General features: G+C 41.3%; 1 protein-coding gene across 8 annotated transcripts in view; it reads left to right on the plus strand.

The window, feature by feature from the left end:
- The window catches only part of ZHX3 (zinc fingers and homeoboxes 3), a 130188-nt gene that overhangs the window by 60369 nt on the left and 47140 nt on the right, over positions 1–22679 (plus strand). For all 8 annotated transcript variants that reach the window (XM_034641303.1, XM_034641308.1, XM_034641301.1 and 5 more), the window contains exon 2: positions 6306–6399. The gene's annotated coding sequence lies outside the window, so the exon portion shown is untranslated. The remainder of the gene's footprint in view (positions 1–6305; positions 6400–22679) is intronic.

Consider the following 22679-nt stretch of genomic DNA (forward strand, 5'->3'; position numbering starts at 1 on the left):
AAAAAAAAAAAGAAAGTAGCAAGAAAATCTAGGGAATTAGGACATTTGCAAATCTGATGGGTGCTCTAGTATTCATAATATATTAAAAGATCTTACAACTCAACAATAAAAAGACCAACAACCCAGTTGAAATATGGGCGAAGAGTTGATTGGACAGTTCTCCAAAGAAGATATAAAAATGGCCAACACACCTATGAAAAGTTGTTCAACATCATTGGTCATTAGAGAAATGCAAATAAAAAACCACAGTGAGGTACCATTCCATGCCTATAAGGATGGCTATGATAAACAGAAAAGAAGTGTTGGTGAGGATGTGGAAAAATTGGAACCCTCATGCTTTGTTGGTAAGAATGGAAAATGATGTAGCCACTATGAAAAACAGTTTGGCAATTCCTCAAAGAGTGAAATATAGACTTTCCATATGACCCAGCAATTCTGCTTCTGGGTATATACCCTCAAGTAATTGAAGATATATATTCAAACAAATACTAGTACACAAATGTTCATAGTAGCACTATTCACAGTAGGGAAAGGTGAAAACAACCCAAATGTCCATCAGCGGATGAATGAGCAAAATGTGATATATCCACACAATGGGATATTTTTCAGTCTTAAAAAGGAATAAAGTAGTGTTGTATGCTACAATATAGAAGAAACTCAACACATCGTGCTAAGTAAAAGGAGGCAGACATAAAAGGTCACCTTTTGTGTGATTTACACTTGTGTGAAATAGCCAGAATAGGTAAATCCGTAAGGACATAAAGCGTATTAATGGTTGCCAGGGGCTGGAGCAGGGGGGTGGCGGTGACTATTTAATGAGCACAAGGTTTCAATTTGGGATGACTGAAATGCTTTGGAACCAGTAGAGGTGATGGTTATGCAATATTGTGAATATACTAAATGCCACTGAATTGTACACTTTAAAATGGTTGATTTTGTATTATGTGAATTTTTTAAAATGACATATTTTTTATGTTTTTATGATCTCATAAATAACTGTGGCTTTGCTGTCATAGTTACCTTGTGACTACTGGAACCCATGTGCTTTACAGCATTTGTCCACTGGGAAAGTTCTTTCCAGCTGTGGGCAGGAAAACTCGAAGGCGGATGATCCCAAGTGGGTTTCCTTCTAAATTAACAATTAAGAAATATAGTTTTGCTTTTCCATTTTTATTTGTAGAAGCTGGTAAAACTCCTAGAATGATCCTTGGGTTGTTTTAAAATGTGATGTGGACTAATGTTGGTTAGTTTCTTCATTTAACTTGAAAACTGTGTTTAAAATAACTTTATATTATTTGGGGGCGCCTGGGTGGCACAGCAGTTGAGCGTCTGCCTTCAGCTCAGGGCGTGGTCCCAGCGTTATGGGATCGAGCCCCACATCGGGCTCCTCCACTGTGAGCCTGCTTCTTCCTCTCCCACTCCCCCTGCTTGTGTTCCCTCTCTCGCTGGCTGTCTCTATCTCTGTCGAATAAATAAATAAAAAATCTTTAAAAAAAATAAAATAAAATAACTTTATATTATTTGGAGATGGAACAGCTTTTGGTTTTATGAAAATTAAGAGTAATTTTAAAAGAGGAGTGCCTGGGTGGCTCAGTCAGTTAAGTGTCTTCCTTCGGCTTGGGTCATGATCCTGGGGTCCTGGGATCAAGCCCTGGGGCGGGCTCCCTGCTTCTCCCTCTCTCTTTGACCGTCCCCCATGCTCCTGCTCTCGCGCAATCTCTCTGTCTCTCTCAAATGAATAATAATAAAAAAAAGAATCTAAGCTATATACATGCAATTGCAATAAGATTTTTCTAGTGGTTTGCTGTGCTGCACTGCTAGAGATTTTTGTGACAATTTCTGAAACCATCAACCATCACATATGCTTTTTATTGCCAGTGCAATTGGTGTCAGATATAAGAAAGTTCTGTTTTCAGGTTAATCAAGCAGAGCTGGTGCAAAAACTAAAAATCTTAGTTTCTTATTTTATAACTTTTTTGTTTTTTGAATGAAGGACTTTATGGCAAAATATCTGGCATTGAGAAGAGCTTCTCAGAAACGCAGAAGTGCTTTGCCAATTATCATAAAGTTTTTCTTTATAATGAAATTGGTGCTTCTGTCCCATAGTTCTCCTTCTGCCCCTGTGTTATTTGTGGACTTGTTTCTCCAGAAGATGTATTCTAGTTGTCTTGCACACTCCCACCTGATTCCTTATAGGATCCAGAATGTGCCATCTAGGCTAAGAGTTTGTGGACACGAAGCAAACAAAGCTAACTGGTTTGTAGTGGATAGAACCCACAGCTTTTGGCACCATTAGCATTGTGTCTCACTCAAACTAGAGTGTAAGAGAATAAATGCCTCGTTTGAGCAAGGGCTTGGTGATTTCAAAGTTAGAAGGGATCTGGTAAGCATAGCAAAGCGTCTGGAATAAATATAAGCTGAAGTTGTGGGTAAATGTGAGTATTCAGCTTATAATAATTACTGCTTTTGACTTCCACAAAATTAGGAAGGTGTCCTTTTTTTTTATTTTAATTTTTTTATTATGTTAGTCACCATACAGTGCATCCCTGGTTTCTGATGTAAAGTCGATGATTCATTAGTTGCGTATAACACCCAGTGCACCATGCAATATGTGCCCTCCTTACTACCCATCACCAGTCTATCCCATTCCCCCACCCCCTCCCCTCTGAAGCCCTCAGTTTGTTTCTCAGAGTCCATAGTCTCTCATGCTTCATTCCCCCTTCTGATAACCCCCCTTTCTTTATCCCTTTCATCCCCTACCGATCATCCTAGTTCTTATGTTCCATAGATGAGAGAAATCATATGATAATTGTCTTTCTCTGCTTGACTTATTTCACTTAGCATTATCTCCTCCAGTGCCGTCCATGTTGCAGCAAATGTTGAGAATTCGTTCTTTCTGATAGCTGAGTAATATTCCATTGTATATATGGACCACAGCTTCTTAATCCAGTCATCTGTTGAAGGGCATCTCGGCTCCTTCCATGATTTGGCTATTGTGGACAATGCAGCTATGAACATTGGGGTGCATATGGCCCTTCTCTTTACTACGTCTGTATCTTTGGGGTAAACACCCAGTAGTGCAATGGCTGGGTCATAGGGTAGTTCAATTTTTAACTTTTTAAGGGACCTCCACACTGTTTTCCAGAGTGGCTGTACCAACTTGCATTCCCACCAACAATGTAGGAGGGATCCCCTTTCTCCACATCCTCTCCAACAATTGTTGTTTCTTGCCTTGTCTATCTTTGCCATTCTAACTGGCGTAAGGTGGTATCTCAGTGTGGTTTTGATTTGAATTTCCCTGATGGCTAATGATTTTGAACATTTTTTCATGTGTCTGTTAGCCATTTGTATGTCTTCATTGGAAAAGTGTCTGTTCATATCTTCTGCCCATTTTATGATTTGTTTATTTGTTTCTCGTGTATTGAGTTTGAGAAGTTCTTTGTAGATCTTGGATACCAGTCCTTTATCTGTGGTGTCCTTTGCAAATATATTCTCCCATTCCGTGGGCTGTCTCTTAGTTTTTTTGACTGTTTCCTTGGCTGTGCAGAAGCTCTTTATCCTGATAAAGTCCCATAAGTTCATTTTATCTTTTATTTCTCTTGCCTTTGGAGATGTGTCGTGAAAAAGGTTGCTCTGGCCGATGTCATAGAAGTTGTTGCCTATGTTCTCCTCTAGAATTTTGATGGATTCCTGTCTCACATTGAGGTCTTTCATCCATTTGGAGTTTATTTTTGTGTATGGTGTGAGAGAGTGGTCAAGTTTCATTCTTTTGCATGTAGCTGTCCAATTTTCCCAGCACCATTTATTGAAGAGACTGTCTTTTTTCCACCGGATGTTTTTTCCTGCTTTATCAAAGATTAGTTGCCCAAAGAGCCGAGGGTCCATTTCTGGGTTCTCTATTCTGTTCCATTGGTCGATGTGTCTGTTTTTGTGCCAGTACCATGCTGTCTTTGTGATCACAGCTTTGTAGTACAGCTCGAAATCCGGCATTGTGATGCCCCCAGCTTTGTTTTTCCTTTTCAACAGTTCCTTGGAGATTCGGGGCCTTTTCTGGTTCCATACAAATTTAAGGACTATTTGTTCCAGTTCTTTGAAAAATGTCCTCGGTATTTTGATCGGGATAGCATTGAAAGTGTAGATTGCTCTGGGTAGTATGGACATTTTAACTATGTTAATTCTTCCAATCCATGAGCATGGAATATTTTTCCATCTTTTTATGTCTTCCTCAATATCTTTCAAAAGTGATCTATAGTTTCTAGCATATAGGTCCTTTACGTCTCTGGTTAAGTTAATTCCAAGGTAACGTATGGTTTTTGGTGTTATTGTAAATGGGATGGATTCCCTAATTTCTCTTTCTTCAGTCTCGTTATTCGTGTATAGAAATGCAACTGATTTCTGGGCATTGATTTTGTATCCTGCCACCTTACTGAATTGTTCTATAACTTCTAATAGTTTGGGAGTGGATTCCTTTGGGTTTTCCATATAGAGTATCATGTCATCTGCAAAGAGAGACAGTTTGACTTCTTCTTTGCCGATTTGGATACCTTTGATCCCTTTTTGTCTTCTGATTGCTGTTGCAAGGACTTCTAGTACTATGTTGAATAATAGTGGCGAGAGTGGGCATCCTTGTCGTGTTCCTGATCTTAAGGGAAAGGCTTCCAGCTTTTCCCCATTGAGAATAATGCTTGCAGTAGGCTTTTCATAGATGGCTTTTATGAGATTGAGAAATGTACCCTCTATTCCTACACTCTGAAGGGTTTTAATCAGGAAAGGATGCTGTATTTTGTCAAATGCTTTTTCTGCATCAATTGAGAGGATCATATGGTTCCTGAGTCTTTTCTTGTTGATATGATGTATCACGCTGATCGATTTGTGAATGTTGAACCACGCTTGCATCCCAGGTATGAATCCCGGAAGGTGTCCTTTTTGTTATGTTCACTGGATAACTTTTTAAAATAAGAGATCGGTTTTTAAGTTGTGGAGAATTCAAAGTTAAGTTTTTCAGTAAATTATTAATTAGGAAAATTTCTCACAAGAGCAAATATAACTGGACATGGTGCTACTCTCCCATGAGCAGTAGAAGAAAGTGAGGTGTGCAGAGGACGCCGCTGCTTATCGTGGTTTTCTGTTGGCCTGGGGACTCCGCCTTTGAACAGCAGTGTATAGTGCATTTCCTTGCACAATTTACTGAACATTTCTGTGCCTTAGTTTCCTCACCTAGGCAATTAGAATAATGAAATCTGTGGCATATGGGTGTTGTAAAGATTGAATGAGTTAATGTAGTTAAAGCTCTTAGAATAGTGTCTGACACAGAGTAAAAGCTCGAGATGTGAACATTAAAGACCCAAGAATAATGGTGAAAGATGAGTAGGAGTTGCTCTGGTGAGGGGCAGACTCATTTACATCCACAGACACTTCTAGTTCTGACCCTCTCTTGTGTGCCAATGCACTGTTCAATCTGAAGTTCTGTGAGCCTCTGGTATACTCACTTTAGGGCCACTTTACTGCTAATGGGCATCTCAACCAAAGAGAATGCTTTGGGAAAGAAAGAAATAATTCAAAAGCAATGATTTTTCAACTGGTTCCTGAGAAATTTTAAGATTACATGAAGCGTCCCTAGTGGTTTGTTAAAAACACATCGTTACTTTCTCATGCATTCGCTGAGAGTTACTGTGTGCCCATCGTTGGCACTGGGCAGAGTAGGACAACATCGGGGTAAGGGTCAGAAACAAAGATGGTGATAACATGGTTCCTTCGCCTGAACTCACAATCTAGACCATTTTCTGTATCACTAAAATCCATGCCAGGAAAGCCCCAGGGCTTTGAATGGAAGAGCATCAGAAAACAGCACATTCTTTAATGGTGTGCATTCTTGGAGTTGTAAGGCCACACATTGGTTAATTTTTTCATCTCTGTTAAGCCATCTCAAACTTAGCTACAGGAGGGACAGGAAAACTCATTGGTGGAAAGAGTGTTAAAATTACTGATTTTATGAATCATCTAAAATTACATATTTTATGAAACATCTTGTTCTGATCTATTATCAGAGAGAATTGAGTTTGCCTTATTTCCATTTATATTCTTTCAGTCTCTACTAGCATTTTTATAGTTTCAAATTGCTAGTTTGTATTTGTACAACTCCTTTTTACTCTCCTTCCTCTCCTCCCCCGGCCTTGGTTTTTCTGTTGTGTATAGTTGTGGTGGAAATGAGTTAGGAAAGGAGATTGATGAGCTTGGATAATTCTGCTTCCTAGAAGGTACTTTATCTCTTCTCAGAAAGTGATGGTATGCTGCTTCTTTCTCAGGACTGAACTGCAGCTGCAGAAGCAAGGAGTGGACCTTTCCAGATGCATATGGGGTTGCGAGAAACAAAGGGAGAAACTGGAGAGACCAATGAAGGTAGGAAGCAGCATGTTTCCTGGGTAAACAGTATACTTCTGAATTTTAACAAGTTTCCTGCCATATCAGATACCAGGCTTTCTAACACCTAAGTCTTCAGAGCTAAATTTAGTCTTCCCATTGTTGATAAACATTCTTTATTTTCTCCTCCCTCCATTTTTATTGCTGAGCTCTTTGATCAAATGATTCTTATTTTTATTGATTAAAAATCTGCATTGAATATACACTTCAGGTGATTTCTTAGATCACGTGATGGAACTTGTTATATTTTAGGCTGACTGCTGGGTAACAGAAGTTGAGTAGCGTATTGTGTCTGTAATGTGCAGGTTTAGTCTGAGGCCAACTTTTTTTTTTTTTTAAGATTTTATTTATTCATTTGACAGAGAGACAGCCAGCGAGAGAGGGAACACAAGCAGGGGGAGTGGGAGGAAGAAGCAGGCTCCTAGCAGAGGAGCCTGATGTGGGGCTCGATCCCAGAATGCCGGGATCACGCCCTGAGCTGAAGGCAGACGCTTAAGGACTGCGCCACCCAGGCGCCCCTGAGACCAACTTTTAGTCTGACTGTGAGACTTAAACTTTCGTTTTATTAAATGACTGACTTGAAAAACTAGAACCCTAGTTTGAATACCAGTTTTCCAAGCCATACGCTCAGGCTGCCCTCTGGAATAGGAAACATTTTTCAATGTTGAATGTAATACTAAAGACAAAGCAGACTGGCAAATAATCAATGTAAATAGACCTAGCCTTCACTTGTTCAAGTAGATGTCCCCTACTTAAGGTTTTTTAGGGTCATTTATTTATTTATTGAGCTATGAACTCAATTTATTCTGTTATTAAGCCACTCAGCTGTGCTTAGACTTGGGGGTTTTGTTGTTGTTCCTGCTGTTGTTAAAGCTTTTTAAACAAAGGAAATCTATTGCATTATTTTTCACTATAAAATTAAGAACTTTTCTTCAATGTGCTGAGTCGAATTTTTGGAAAGAAAGAAGGAAGAAATGGAGTCAGAGCCATTGGTGGTACATGATGCTGGAAGTTCTGTGCACATCATCCTGACCTAGACAGCTCCATGGCAGCATCACTCCTCCACAAGTCTGGGGCCACACAGTCCATGGATATGTTTCTACTATTGTAGCTTCTGGAACTTCCTGCCTTACGGTGAATTGCCGCAAGGCTGCTGTTAGATATATGATACCTTCCAGCGTGCTCATTCTTTAACTTTGAGTTGTAGGCTGAGTAAAAACAGTTTAGCGGCCTTGTATGTGAATCCTCTAAACTAGAAATGGCATAAGACAAGCTTATTCACAAGTGAACTTTATACACATTTTCTAGTGCTCACCTTCACTCCAACTGTTCTAGTCGCACTGGTCTCCTTGCTTTCCCAGTCAATCCAGAAATGCTCCTACCTCAGATCTTTTCTTCTCGGGGGCACCTGGGTGGCTCTGTCAGTTAAGTGTCTGACTCTTGATTTCAGCTCAGGTCATGATCTAGGGGTTGTGGGATAGGGCCCCACGTTGGGCTCCATGTGGAGTTTGCTTGAGATTCCCTCTCCCTCTACCCCTCCCTGCCACTCACACTTGCTCTCTCTCTCTAAAATAAATAAATAAAATCTTAAAAAAAAAAAAAACCGTCTTTTCCAAGGTGCCTGGGTGGCTCAGTTGATTAAACCTTTGGCTCAGGTCATGATCTTAGAGTCCTGGGATCGAGCCCTGCATTGGGCTCTCTACTCTGCGGGGAGTCTGCTTCTCCTTCTCCTGCTCACCTGGTCGTGCTCACTCTCTCTCTGTCAAATAAATAAATAAAATCTTTTAAAAAATCTTTTCCTCTCAGATAGCCACCTGGCTCCTGCCCTCTTTCTCCTTTAGGTTTCTGCTGAGGGGACAAAGTTAATAGGAAGGGCAAAGCCAAATTGGAATCACTAGGAATTCTCTGTTATGTTAGTCTCTGCACTTACTACCTGGTAACACTGAGCCATCTTGCCTCACTCCAGCTGAGCTCATTTGTCCCGCTCTGCTCCTACCTATCAAGTATGATGTTTTATTTATTCTACACATCATGCTTTTTTCTATTTCACCTTTAAGATCATTTAAAATGGACCTTTCACTTTTAAGGTACATACATTTGACTCCACAATTGCATTTCTAGGAATTCATCTCACATCTAACCTCATTCAGGTATGCAGTAATCCTGTTCCACCTCAGCCTCTGTTGAATCCTCATACATGCTTCCTGTCCTCAGTAGCACTCGAGCAGAGACTAACTACCTCTTGCTGCCATTATTTTGTTGTGGCCGTGTGTCATGTCCCCCTCCAATAACTTGGGCAACTGCCTGCTTCTTATCCTAAATTACGTTGTATTGGAGACATTTGCGCAGTAGGTAATTATATCCCCTTTCAGGTTTCTTCTTTTGAACTCCTGTCCCGTTATAGCAATCTTTCTCTTCCCATTTGCGAATATCTCCAACAGCTACACTTTTTGCATTGTATTTTCTTAGATATTTAGGTAATTAAACATATAAGCATGTGCTTATATCTGTACTTGGCTGTACCCTAGAATCATCTCAGAAGCTTTATAAAATACTAATGCCTGGTCACACCCCCAGGGATTCTGAGATAATTTGTCTAGGGTGAAGCATAAGCATCAGAATTTTGGTTTTTATTTCTTTAATAATTTTTTAAAATTCCAGTATAATTAACATACAGTGTTATATCAGTTTCAGGTGTATGCTACAGTTCAACAATTCTGTACATTACTCAGTGCTCATCATGATAAGTGTGCTTGTAATCCTCCTCACCTATCTCACCCACCCCCCTTACCCACCTCCCCTCTGGTAACCATCTGCTCGTTCTTTATAATTAAGGGTCTGTTTTTTTTTTGTTTGTCTCGCTTTTTCTTTGTCCATTTGTTTTGTTTCTAAAATTGCAAATATGAGTGAAATCATATGGTATTGGTCTTTCTCTAACATATTTCACTTAGCATTATACCCTCTAGGTCCATCCATGTTGTTACAAATGACGCCCCTAGAATTTTACATTTTTAATAGAAAATCCATTTATTTAGTTTTTTTTAAAAGTAGGCTCCATGCAGGGCATGGAGCTTGAACCCATGACCTTGCGATCAAGGGTCAGATGTTAGTAACTGACTGAGCCACCCAGATGCCCCTCCAAATTTAATAACACAACCTACTACCCTCCAATTTTATTGCCTTTCTTTATGTCCAGTTGTTCCAACTTCATGCATTTCTTTTTTTAAAAAATTAAATTTACCATAGAATCACTTTTAGTCTCTTCACAGAAACTTTTAGTAGAAACATAAAACTTTTAAAGTAAAAAAGAGGCAGTGAAAAATCGGTTTTCTACTCCTATTCCACAGGCAGGCAATTCCCTCTCCTAGGCAGCAACTCCTGTCCATTTCTTAAGGTTCCTTCCAAAGTATTTTGGTTTTTGCTTTCAAAATAACTACTTTCTTAAAAAAAAAAAAGTTTCTCTAGGTTTTTTTGGTTGTTTCTCAATGTTACTAGGTGTGTGCTTAGTTTTTATTTTTGTTTCTTGACAATACTCAAAGCACTGTTTGTCTTCTGTTCTTTTCATCGTCCATAGATAGCTTGTGTGGTGATTTTGTAATATTTTCTTTTTTTTTTAAGATTTTATTTATTTATTTGACAGAGATAGAGACAGCCAGTGAGAGAGGGAACACAAGCAGGGGGAGTGGGAGAGGAAGAAGCAGGCTCACAGCGGAGGAGCCTGACGTGGGGCTCGATCCCATAACGCTGGGATCACGCCCTGAGCCGAAGGCAGACGCCCAACCGCTGTGCCACCCAGGCGCCCCTGTAATATTTTCTAACTTCATTAATGTCATTTCAGAGCTTATCTCTTTCAAGCAGACTATTGTTGGGTTTTGTCTTCTGTTCAACCAATCTTGAAGATTCTATGACTTACATCTAAATTTATCCTCTTTAATTCATGGTTGCTGCTGCATTTGTTATATTTTCTATATATAAATTGTTTCTTGATTTTTATATTTCTTAGTTGTCTCTTTTCTGTTACATCTTCTGTTTTGGGGAAATGTTTTTTTCTTTCCTTTTATCTTTTAAACAAATTTTAAAGGTGAACAATCTTTTGAGTTTTCTTAGTGACAGAAATAACTTTTGTTTCTATATTTATTTACTATCATCAAAGCAAAAGGAGGAACTTTTCTTTCCTTCCATAAAAGGAAACTCAGTTTCTCCCTATTTTGGCATCCCCTCTCCCTATTCCTTATCTACCCCCTATTTTTTCCTTTCACATTTTACATTTGTTCTTTGAGCGGTACTCATTCTTCTGGGCTTCAGCCTGGTCCTAATAAGTATTTTGCTATTCCCGAATTCAGTTAGTTAATGACCACTGAGCATCACTCTGAGCTGGATGGACGCTGAGGTAGGTGCAGGAGATCCAAAGATAAGGGCGGCTCTGACCCTGCCTTCAAGGTCCCCTTTCTGGTTGAGGAGGTGGCACGCATGCAAAGTAACAATGGCAAAAGATGTGATGTGTCAGGTGTCCTGGAGACACAGAGGAAGGAGGGAGGGAGTCACGTTTGGTGAGTCAGTGAAGGCGTCCTGGGGAGCTGCTGCTTCTGTAGCAGTTGAGCTTTGTGAGATAGAGGATAAAGCAAAAGGGCTAGGCCCTGAAGGTGCCCTTGTTCCTCAAAGTCTAACTGGAGGTGAAGCTGAACAAAGGGACGTTGGGCCACATTGTGAAGCACCTCAAGTGCTTGACCAACAAGTTTCCATTTGGATCCTGTGGGCTGCATCACAGAGGCTTTAAAGCAGGGGAGTACCATGCTCAGGTTTGTTTTTAGGAAGATACCTGGCTATGGTGTGAAGCCCGGACTGCAGGAAGTCAGTTAAGCGGCTCTGGCAGTCATCCAGGTAAGAGGTGATGGGAATTTGAACAAGTTGGCAGCAGTGGTGATGGAGAAGAGAACATGAGGTGTTTTGAAGCAGTGTCTAAAAAAGCTAGTATCTGTCTCAGGTGAGATTGGGAATGAGAGGATGACAGAGAGGTTTGTTGGTTTGTTTTAGGGAAGGTGATAACAGTGGTGGGAATATTAGCCAACTTATGGAGTGGGGTAAAGGGTGCTGAGGGGATTGCAGAGACTCATTTGGAGAGAGACAAAGAAGAGTTTATTTTAGGATTTGTTGAATTTAAGAACCCCTGAAGAGATCTAGGGAAACATATCTAGGGGCAGTTGGAAACATGGGTCAGAAAGTCAGGGGTATGATGTAAAGGCTAGAGATAAAGGGGTGGGACACGCTCAGAGTCATGAGAACAGACATAAACCCACAGGTAGAACATGTAGACAGAAAATAAAAGGGGTTAGGGTGGTCTTTGGGCAAGGACTAGTTCTTTATGTGCAGGAGATTGAGACGTACTGAGCACTGTAGTACATGTCCCACACAGGGTGGTAAGAGCTTTTTCAGATGGCTTCTTTCATCTTCTCTATAGCCTGTGTATGGAAATTATTGCTACTCTACTTTGTGGGCCAGAAAACTAAGACACCAAGGCATCGTTACTAAGCCCGTCAATGGGATTGCAAATCAGACCAGAATGCCAAATTGATGCTAGAGGAGGAGGTAGGGAAGAAGTAGACAAGAGCCGTGTGGAAGAGATGATTTCCTACAAGGGGCAGTGGCCAGCAGTGGCCACTCAGAGGTCCAGTGGGATAAGAAGCCGAGTCCCTGGTTTTCTCAATTAGAGAACTGGTAGCGATGTGAGCATGCCCAGTTCCCATAGAGTTCCTAAGTCAGCTCACTCTGGAGTCAGGAGGGACTGAGGAAGTGCAGGTGGCTGTTGACTACAGTTTTGGGAGGTGGCTCAGTGGCAGAGGAGTGACAGGACACCTGGTCTGTGGGGTGGCATCATTTTGTTTGTTTACAGATGACAGCTTGAAGCATTTTGATTTGCTCATCTTTTTTTTTTTTCTTTGAGGTCTTATATCTTACGTCGCCTTATTTCTGGGCTTTCTGCTGCCAAAAAAAAAAAAGAAAGAAAGAAAAAAGAAAACTCTCCAGGATTCCCTTTCACATAGACTGCTTGTTTAACTTGTTTTCTTGGAGTTCTTATTTTCTCTTTTCTCTTTCCTTCTGCACAGTGCTTTCAGATATTTCCAGGCTGTGTCTTAGTGACCCTCTTTGATCGCTAATTGTGTGAGATCCTGGGAATTCCTCCTTGTTTCTTCTCTGAGGCCTCTCCATTCTGGAAGTGGTTTTCTTCTGTCATTTGAATTTTTTGTTCGTTTCAGCTTTGTCCAGAATTCTAATTCATGGTCTGTGCCTCTCTTCTGGATGATAACTTGTTCTTGTACTCTTTGACAGCAGGAGAGCCTAGTGCTAAGCGCATGTGCTGTGGAACTAGACTTGCCTGGGTTCAAATCCTGTCTCTACCAGCAACTAGCCAGCTGAGTGACCTTGGGAGTTACTTAGCCTTTTTTGCCTTAGTTTCTTCACCTATAACTGGAGGCAGTAATAATACCTTCTGCCAAGGGTTGTGATGAGGAGTAAATGAGCTAGTGCACCTGAAGCGTTCAGGGCGAACAGTGTCCACTGCGCGTTGTGCATGCTCCACTTGTTAGCTGCTCTTGTTTTTGCTGCTGCTGCTGTCCTGTGGGAAGATAGGAGAGATGACCTGTTCCTGATTGTCATTCGGACCACACAGATAAGTGATAAATGTATAGACTATTGGAGCCTTACTTGAAAAACTAGAAACAGGTAAATTCTGGGAGCCAGGTAGCATTCCCCCAAGTTTTTAAGGAATTCAGCAATGAACAACTTTAACCTTGGTCCAGATGTGGCATCTGGAGTTGCAGATGTCCACTGTGTGACCTCACCCTCCCCGTGGCAGTGTTGGATTGCTTTCACTTAAATACAGGCTGTAAAATTTTTATTTCTATCTTACTGACTAGTTCTTCCAAAAAATTGTTATTTAATTTTGCTTACCCCATCTGCAAATAACAGATGCTGGCCAACCAGCACACAAAAGTAAGTGACTTGCCTGAAGTCCATGGTAGGGTTGAGATTTTAGTCCATGGCATCCAACTTCAGTGGTATTAAAAGAGGAGAAAAGTTTCATTGGAATATTATATTTATGTTAATATATTTATTCATATATATTATGTATAATATATAAACAATAAATACATAATATAATAATATATTAATATATTATATAATTAATATAAATATAATTATATAAATAAACTATAAAGCTGTCTTAGTTCAGGCTGCTATAACAAAATATCATAGACTCAGTGGCTTATAAACAACAGGAATTTATTCCTCACAGTTCTCACCGGCAGAAGTTGAGATAAGGTACCAGCATGGTCAGGTTGTAGTGAGAGCCCTCTTTTGGGTTGCGGGTGGCCTTTTTCTTGTTTTATCCTCATATGGTGGGGAGGAGAGAGAGCTCTCAGAGGTCCCCACTGTGAGGGCACTAATCCTATTCAGGAGATCTCCACTTTGATGACCTAATCCCCTCCCAAGGCCCTGCCTCCCAATACCATTACATTGGGAGTTAGAATTTCAACATGAATTTTGGGGTGAACACAAACGTTTAGTGCATAACAAGTACCAATCTCTGAAAGTATGGTTATGAGCTCTCCATGATGATTTTTTTTTACAATGACAGTGTGGTGTTTTTATTTTTTTATTTTATTTTTTATTTTTTTGTGAATATAGAATTAAATTTATTCAATTTAAATCATCTTGAGTTTCAGGTGTGTTACATCTGAGGAAAGTGTGGACATTTTGTCTTCTTTTTTTTTTTTTTATAATTTTTTGTTATGTTAGTCACCATACAGTATATCGTTAGTTTTTGATGTAGTGTTCCATGATTCATTATTTGCATATAACACCCAGTGCACCATGCAATATGTGCCCTCCTTAATACCCATCGCTGGCCTATCCCAGTCCCCCACCCCCCTCCCCTCTGACGCCCTCAGTTTGTTTCTCAGAGTCCACAGTCTCTCATGGTTCATTCCCCCTTCTGTTTACCCCCTCTTCATTCTTCCCTTCCTTTTCCTACCGATTTTCCTGCTATGTTTTTATAAGCAGAAGAAAAATATAACTCCTTGAACAAAGAGCAATAGTTAAGTGTTTTCATGACAGAAATAATAAGGTGAAATCATATCAACTAATCTCCTAGAGTTTTTAAGGAAAGCAGACTTGTGAATGAGGGAGACAGTCCCTTAAGACAATTTGTGTCATCTAAAATAAATTCTCAGAATGTTTATTTTAGTTATAAGGAAAGAAAAGGTAGTAACTTCGTAGCAGAGAAACCACCTTAACCAAATGATCAAGGTCAACAATCACCAGTAATAAGACATATTGACATCATGAACCCTATAATATGATGCACTAAGGAGAACACAACATCATTTCTGTGGTATTTTTGTCTAAAATGCATAACCTCAGGGGTTGTGGGTGAAATAAGTGAGGGAAAGGGAATTAAGTAGTGCATTTGTCATGATGAGCACAGGGTGATGTATGGGAGTATCAAATTACTATCTTGTACACCTGAAACTAATATAACACTGTGTTAACTAACTGGAATTAAAATAGAAACTAAAAAAAATGCATAACCTCAGTGTAATCAGGAGAAAACATCAGTCAAACCCAAATAAAAGGATGTTCAATGAAGTAACTGATAAATACTTTTTTTTTTCTTAAGATTTTATTCATTTGTGAGAAAGAGAGAGCGAGCGCAAGCTGGGAGAGGGGCAGAGGGAGAGGGAGAAGCAGACTCCCTGTTAAGCTCGGAGCCAGATGCAGGAAGGCTTGATCCCAGGACCCTGAGATCATGACCTGAGCCAAAGTTAGATGCCTAGCTGACTGAGCCACCCAGGCACCCCTAAAAGAACTGGTAAATATTCTTAAGAAGTGTCAAGGACACAAATGACAAGGAAAGATCAAGGTTCTGTCACAGACTGCAGTAGACTAAGAAATGACTACATAGAGTGGGCATTCTAGATAGGATCCTGGGGCAGAAAAAGAACATTAGTAGAAAAAAGCTTGTGTAATTTGAAAAAGATTTTTGGTTTATAGTATTGTACCGGTGTTGATGTCCTGGTTGTGTTCAATGCACTAGGCCGATGTAAGATGTTAACTTTCAGGGGAAGCTGGGTAAGGGATATATGGAAACTCTGCTATTCCTGCAACTTTTTTATAAGTCTAAAATTAGCTAAAACTAAAAAAAGAAAACTTTGATAAGATTCGTTACCAAAGTTTTCTTTGTTCTCCTTATATCATTTTCTTTTCAATAAAAAGCTATCACAGGTTAGAGAAACAATTTCGTCCTGGGTAGAAACTGGCTTAAGAATAGGAAGCAAGCTTGGAGTTCAGTCCACCCCCTCTGAGTGGGTAGATGAGAATGGTGGCTTGCCACAATGTTGAACCTTAGGCTCATTTTGTGATGTGTCGAATTTCCCAGACTTTTCTAAAGCTATGTGGATGGGAGATATTTCTGAAATTATTATGAGGCCAAGTGAGCAGAAAATTAGTCAGTGCAAGATACTGCATTTAAGGAAAAACAAAAATCCAAACCAGACTTACACAGAGTCATGGGTCCAAAGATATCAATTAGTACCCTGGTGTTCTCGGAGGATATTGCCTCACTGTTTGCTGCTAAGACCAAAATGGGCTTGAAAACCGGTGCCCATCCACGCAGAGATGGCCAAACCCAAGCAGTCCTCTGGAAGCATATGTAGATGAAAGTCTCTCCTTGGTCATGAGGAAGCAGGCAAGCTTTAAAGCCTTGTAAATAGAAAAATAATAAAAGCTAGAGGTTTATAATGTGCAAAGATGCAGCAGACTGGTTGACAATTAATGTGGAAGGCTCACCTCTACTAACCCGGTAGAGCACATAAATGGTCATTTTTTTCAAAGTATTTTTTGCAGAACAAAGTCTACATTCATCAGCAGAGCTTTCCACCATCTGATCCTGATCCCTTTCCAGCCACAAATTTTCCAACCCACCCCTACATAACTTCTATTACGCCTTAATAGGCTATGTGTACCTCATACTTTTGCATCACCAAGCTTTCTCTGCCCTTTTCTGCCTTCGAGTCCCAGATCATCCAGTTCCTGCCCCCCTCCCCATTAATTCGCCTTTGGTCTTCCTATGGCATTATTTTGAGAGAGAGATACTAGATGCCCCCCTCTTTTTTTTTTTTTAACAGATGAGGAAACTGAAGCACGAAAGGTTAAGAATTTTGCCCAAAGTGACAAAGTGGTAGAGTTGGGATTTAGGATGTAAGCAAGTATATTATACAGGAAGGAGTCTTGGTCAGAGATTCCAACTTTGACTTTAACAGAGTTCCTTTGTTAGTTGTGTTACAAAAGAGCAAAGGTAATATTTAGTAAAAGAATTTTAAATATTATAGATTGTAAGTATCTAATGGGAGGCCTGAAATCATTATATCTGCTACCATCTGCATTCTATGTTGAGTCTCCTTTATAATAATAGACTGGATGTAGGAGTAAAGGGTAAGGAAGAATTGAAGATTACTTTGAGGGTTTCTTATTCGAAATACCAGAAAAAGGATTGGGCCTTTTGTGGTAGCAAGGTTATCATAGGGCTTCTGGATAAAGTTAGGAAAAGACTTTGAAAAAGGGAAATGGGGGTGTTAAATTGATACCAACTTGGCAATTTAAAATAGAAGAATTTCCTCTTCTGGGCTTTTTGTCATTTTCATTTGATTCTTTATAACTTCTATTTCTTTGATGAGATTTTCTATTTTTTAATTTGTTTCAAGAGAATTTGTGATTGCTTATTGAAGCATTTTTATGATGGCTGCTTAAAAGTCCTTTGTAAGGTAATTCCAGCATCAGATTCATCTTGGTATTGGTGTCAGTTGGTTATCTTTTCTCATTCAAGTTATGATTTACCTGATTCTTGGTATAATGGGTGATTTTCAGTTCTCTTCTGGACGTTTTGTCTATTATGTTAGGAGACTCTGGGTCCTATTTAATCTTTTCGTTCACCAGGCGGTCACCCTAGTTAGGTTTGGCACACAAGTTGGGATCTACTTTTGTGTGTTGTGGTTCCACTGACAGTTTCTTTTTAGAGCCTTTGTTTTTACGATTTTGGTCTCCTTGGTTTATCTGGTGCAGCTGGGGCTCTCACTGGTTCCTGCTGGTGCTATCTAACGGAGGGAATTTCCCCAGGCCATGCTGTCTGGTGCCTCTAGGTGGGGGTAGGGAGTCTCTCTCCTGCTGGGATGAACAGTACCTCCTGGGGCCCTGAAGGGAGGGAGAGTGCTTCCCCAGACTGTTTGATTGTCAGTGGGCTCCTGATGTATCTTTGTTGGTGCTGCCAGCAGAACTCCCATTCTCTAATGGGAAAGGATGAGTCTACCTGGATTGCCTTCTGTTCTTAGGTTGGGGCTTGGGAAACACTGGGTCTTGGCAGCCTTCTTCTGTTGGACTGGGGTGGGTGGCAGTCATTAGGTGCTCTGCTGCTGTGTTGGTCCTCCAGTCGTGGGGTCACTATTGGTCTTCCTTTTTCTACCTTTTGAACTTCTCCTTTGGTAGCCTGTCATGTTATTTCTAGGGTTTATAGTTGTACTTAGCAGGGAGGTTGGGGGAGAAATCATTTACACCGTCTTAACTGTGATGGTGTTCTATTTAACCATTTGTTTTTTGAATTATTCAGTGGTTTTAAAGTGTGAATTCTGTAGACATAATGACAGAGGGGGCTGGCTTCCAATAGCCTGGAAATCCGAAAGGCTTTCTTAGCGCACAGACCCGCAGGCCTGGGCCTGGCTGGCCGCGCAGCACAGGCTGTTACTCATCTGTCGTCCGCTTGCTTGGCTGGTGATGTCAGTTCTTTTTGTCTGCTTTAAAAGCAGGCATTTCTTACTGTTGTTGTTCTTATGCTCACTGAATAATGCAATAGTTTGTCACACTTCTAGCATGATTGAAACAGATAAACTATTGCCTTTGTAGAGCCTTTCCTTAGCCTTTCATTTTGGTTGATTTTGTCTCTCTTTTGGAAAAGATTTTGTATTAAATTCAGCCATGTAATTGTATCTAATTGTGATCTAACTATGAGATACTTAATTTTTATGTGAACATTTCTGTTTCAGAGCTACAAAACAATGGCCACTTTTTTTTTTTTTGTAAATTAGTGAAAATTTTTTTGACATTTTCCACTTGTGAATTTGGAATTTGAGGTCATCTCAGTTCTTCCACAGTAAAATGTGCCTTAAAAAAAAAATCAGAGTGGAAAATCCTTTATATTAGAAGCCACGGGTCCCTTTGTATAGTTTACCATAATAGTTTTGCACAAATAATTTCAGGTTAAAATTGCATACTATTTATTCCCACCCATTTCCTTTATTGGCTGTGACACACAGGAATTACGCCCATTGCTTGACTAACCTTTCTGACCTTTTGTTACTTGGCTATAAATTGACTTGGGTCTTTTGCAAAAACACTGTCAGGGGGGAAAAATCTTTTTGTTAGAACCCAGCCAATTCCTGCTTCAGTGCAGAACAGTTTGTTCTCCTGAAGAAATGAGCCAGTTCAGTGAACAGAAAAACATAGCCATAAACTGGCATCGCCAAAAACTGCAAAAACGATTGCCCACGATCATTCCACAGAGCAGAGAACTTTATAAAAGAATGAGACTTTGGGGAGAAAAATACAGTTTTGAGTTACACAAGGTCTAGGTAAATGTAATGGACACATGAGAGTTGTAACTTCTTTGGGGCTTCTTTATCTGAACTCTGGCGGTCACCAACATTCGAAATGTTGGACTCTCCCTTTGCCTGCTCTCTGAGTCGCAGACTGCCTTTGGAGCACGTAAGCCCTGCACTTGAGTTGATCTTCCCACTAGGTCTAGGTTGAAAGCTTCTTCTAACAACACAAACATTTCCTGAGTGACTGCTCTGTGCGGCACACTGAGTCCTGGATCCATCGTCCAAGGAAGACATTTTATAGTGGGCTAGCGAGTTACACAAAAACGTGAAAAACAATGACAGCGTGGCAGCTGCAGTAACAAAACTGTACAAGACAGAGTCATTACCTGGCAGACTTCGCTTCATTCGAGTGCCGTTTGTAGGTTGTCTAGAAGTTTTCCACGTAGATGAGAGGAGAAGGGTGTAGTGGGCAACGGGAGGAGTGCACGTGAGGTTGAACAGTGACGAGACAGCGTGGGTGTCCACGTACTGTGAATAGAATTGCTTGGGTACGAAGTATGAGGAGGGCAAACAGTGGTGGACCACGGAACTGGAGAGGGACAGGAACCAGATAGTGTGTCTCAAATGCCACATGAAGCGTTTTGGAGTTTATACTGTGGGCCGTGGGGGCTGTGTCAGGGCTTGAAGCAGCGGGTGGCCCTGGCAGAGTTGGAGTGGGAAGCTGTGGGTTTGTGAGGAAGCATGAGCTCAGGAAGAACAGGTTGGACCAGACAAGAAAGGACCAGGACCCCAGGCTGTGTGGGTGGGCTCTGGCCTCTGGGACATCACTAAAGGTGAAGAGCACTGTGTTTTGGAAAGGCAAATGTGAGGGGTGCCTGGGTTGCTCAGTCAGTGAAGCGTCTGCCTTCAGCTCAGGTCATGATCTTAAGGTCCTGGGATCAAGTCCCACATTGGGCTCCTTGCTCAGCAGGGAGCCTGCTTCTCCCTCTGCCTACTGCTCCCCCTGCATGTGCTCTCTCTCTGTCTCTCTCTCTGATAAATAAATAAAATAAAATCTTTTAAAAAAAATACATGATTTTATTCCTTAAAATCTCACCATTTTGGAAGAATTGGTATGGGGGAAGGCCCAACCAGATTGGCAAAAAGTATAAATAACTGAATATCCTAAAGGAAATGTAATTTCATAATGTTCAAGTGAGTGTGTATATGTAACAGCTCAAATTAGAATAATAAACTATGGCTTTCAGTAATTAGAGAAACTTTTAGGACTAACATAAAGCTGATATGGTCATTTTTAGTAAATGTATGCTTTTAAAGATTTCAGAGAACATTTCTCAGGTGACCATATTAGAGCTGAAGGAGAGGTTTACTAGGTAAAAGCCATCTTCAGTCAAGTGCCAGGGTGAATGAATGATCCTGTCTGTGAAATACTGATTCTACAGTCATGAGTCCTGGATCCGAGGGTTAAGACCTGGGAGGCATGGGGCGTCTGGTTGGCTCAGTCGTTGAGTGTCTGCCTTCAGCTCAGGGCGTGATCCCGGCGTTCTGGGATCGAGCCCCACATCAGGCTCCTCTGCTGGAAGCCTGCTTCTTCCTCTCCCATTCCCCTGATTGTGTTCCCTCTCTCCTGGCTGTCTCTATCTCTGTCAAATCAATCAATCAATCAATCAATCAATCTTAAAAAAAAAAAAAAAAGACCTGGGAGGCAGATGGGAAAGAACCAAAAACAAACCTAGCCTGGTCTGTATCAGAACTATATTCTTGGTTAATGGATCAGCCCCTAGTTAGTTACCAGAGGGAAATACTGTCCCATTTAGGACTGGAGCCTTGAGGTTCCAGCATCAAAGACTGTAATTATGGACTGTTGCAAGCTGTCTCTTCGGCATCTCATTTCACCCTTTTTTTCCTTCTCAAAGTGGAACCAGAGATAAAGAATGTTGTTGAAATAGAAAAATGCTCAAAATGTGGGGGAAATATCTAAATGTGAAGCTAAGTCTGTATTATGCATTTGTGGCATCACTAGCAAAAGAAAATTGCTGAATTTTTAAGAAAAAATTAATATCTAATGTGACTGAGCTGTAGAACTGTAGCATGCTCCCCTGCCAAAACAGAGATTATATATAGCACAGGAAAAGCCAGCCCTTCTTTCCTCAAGTGGCTGCCGAGCATAGCATAGCAGGAGAAACACTTATGTAAGCGGGTGTGCTCATTAGTTGGGCTGTAAATTCACACCGCTGGGCCGCGGCGGGTTCTTTGTCTGCCTTGTGTTAGCTCTTGCTTGCTTCTCCACAACTCTGGGGCCTGTGCCTGGTACGTAAAGAAACGCTGGAGACACAGAACCCAAAACACAGCCCCTGACCGTCTAGTCTAGTGGAACAGACAGACAGGCAGTATCAGCTCACGTGGAGCAAGATGCTATGGGCCCTGGAGCTGAGAGGAGGAGGCCCAGCGTGGAGGAAGCCGCCAACCATGCCTGGGGCCTCTGGTCAGGTGGGGAGGCCCACAGTCTGTGAACCAAGACACATCGGTTGCTTCCCTGCACCTCACTTTCCTCCACCATAAAAAGATAACACCCTCACTGTTCACAGGTATTACGTGATGCCATGAAAATCGAATGTGGTAGCTCGTGCGATGTGCCTTAGCCAGAACTGGCACTCTGTGGGCCTTTTGTAATGTTCCTTTTTCTGCCTCTTTCCTTTCCTCAGACCCTCAGACCAGGTCCACTTTTTCTCCTTACTGAGAAACACTGTCCCCTTCGTGAGCTCTCTCTCTCTCTCTGACCTTGGGATTCTCCCATCCACAGTGCTCCCTTCTCCTGTTTCCTCCCTGTCTTCCAGGAGTGGGTATCCCAGTTGCTTTTGCCTTGTCTGGGCGGCAGCAGCTCAAGGGGGAAGAGTGCGGGTGGGACAGATGGCCGGTGAAGGCACAGCAAAACATCGTGGTCATAGCCACATCACACACCACCGTTTCTCCTCATCCAGGTCCTCTTAAATCCTCTTCCGTGGGTCTTCCTCTCTTGCTCCAGGTTACTGAAAGGAGAGAGGAGTGAGGATTTGCCCTTGCCAAGTTGCCTAGATCTAGAATCCTTTTTCTCCTCCTGCAGACATTCTACTCCCAGCCAGCTGGGCTGGGCATTCTTCAAAGGGACCCCATGGTGGGATCACATTTGGCTCCATTTGTCTGAAAGTTGTCAGAGTCCATACCTGGGGGAGTTGATAAGAGGACACTGGGGATATCTGCTTCCTTTCCTTTGTGGTTCATGGCTCCCCTTCCTAGTCTCCAGCCCCCAGATGCAGCCAGGCCCCAGTGGCTGCCACACCTTTATCTAAGGCCATGGTTCTTGGCAGGGCATGACTGGCAATGTCTGCAGACCTTTTTTAAAAATTTTTTATTATGTTATTCATCATACAGTACATCATTAGTTTTTGATGTTGTGTTCCATGATTCATTGTTTGCGTATAACACCCAGTGCTCCATGCAATACGTGCCCTCCTCAATACCCATCACTGGCCTATCCCAATCCCCCACCCCCACCCCTCTGAAGCCCTCAGTTTGATTCCCAGAGTCCATAGTCTCTCGTGGTTCATTCCCCCTTCTGTTTACCCCCCCTTC

Source organism: Ailuropoda melanoleuca, chromosome 13 (assembly GCF_002007445.2).
Source record: "Ailuropoda melanoleuca isolate Jingjing chromosome 13, ASM200744v2, whole genome shotgun sequence".
Classification (NCBI taxonomy): domain Eukaryota; kingdom Metazoa; phylum Chordata; class Mammalia; order Carnivora; family Ursidae; genus Ailuropoda; species Ailuropoda melanoleuca.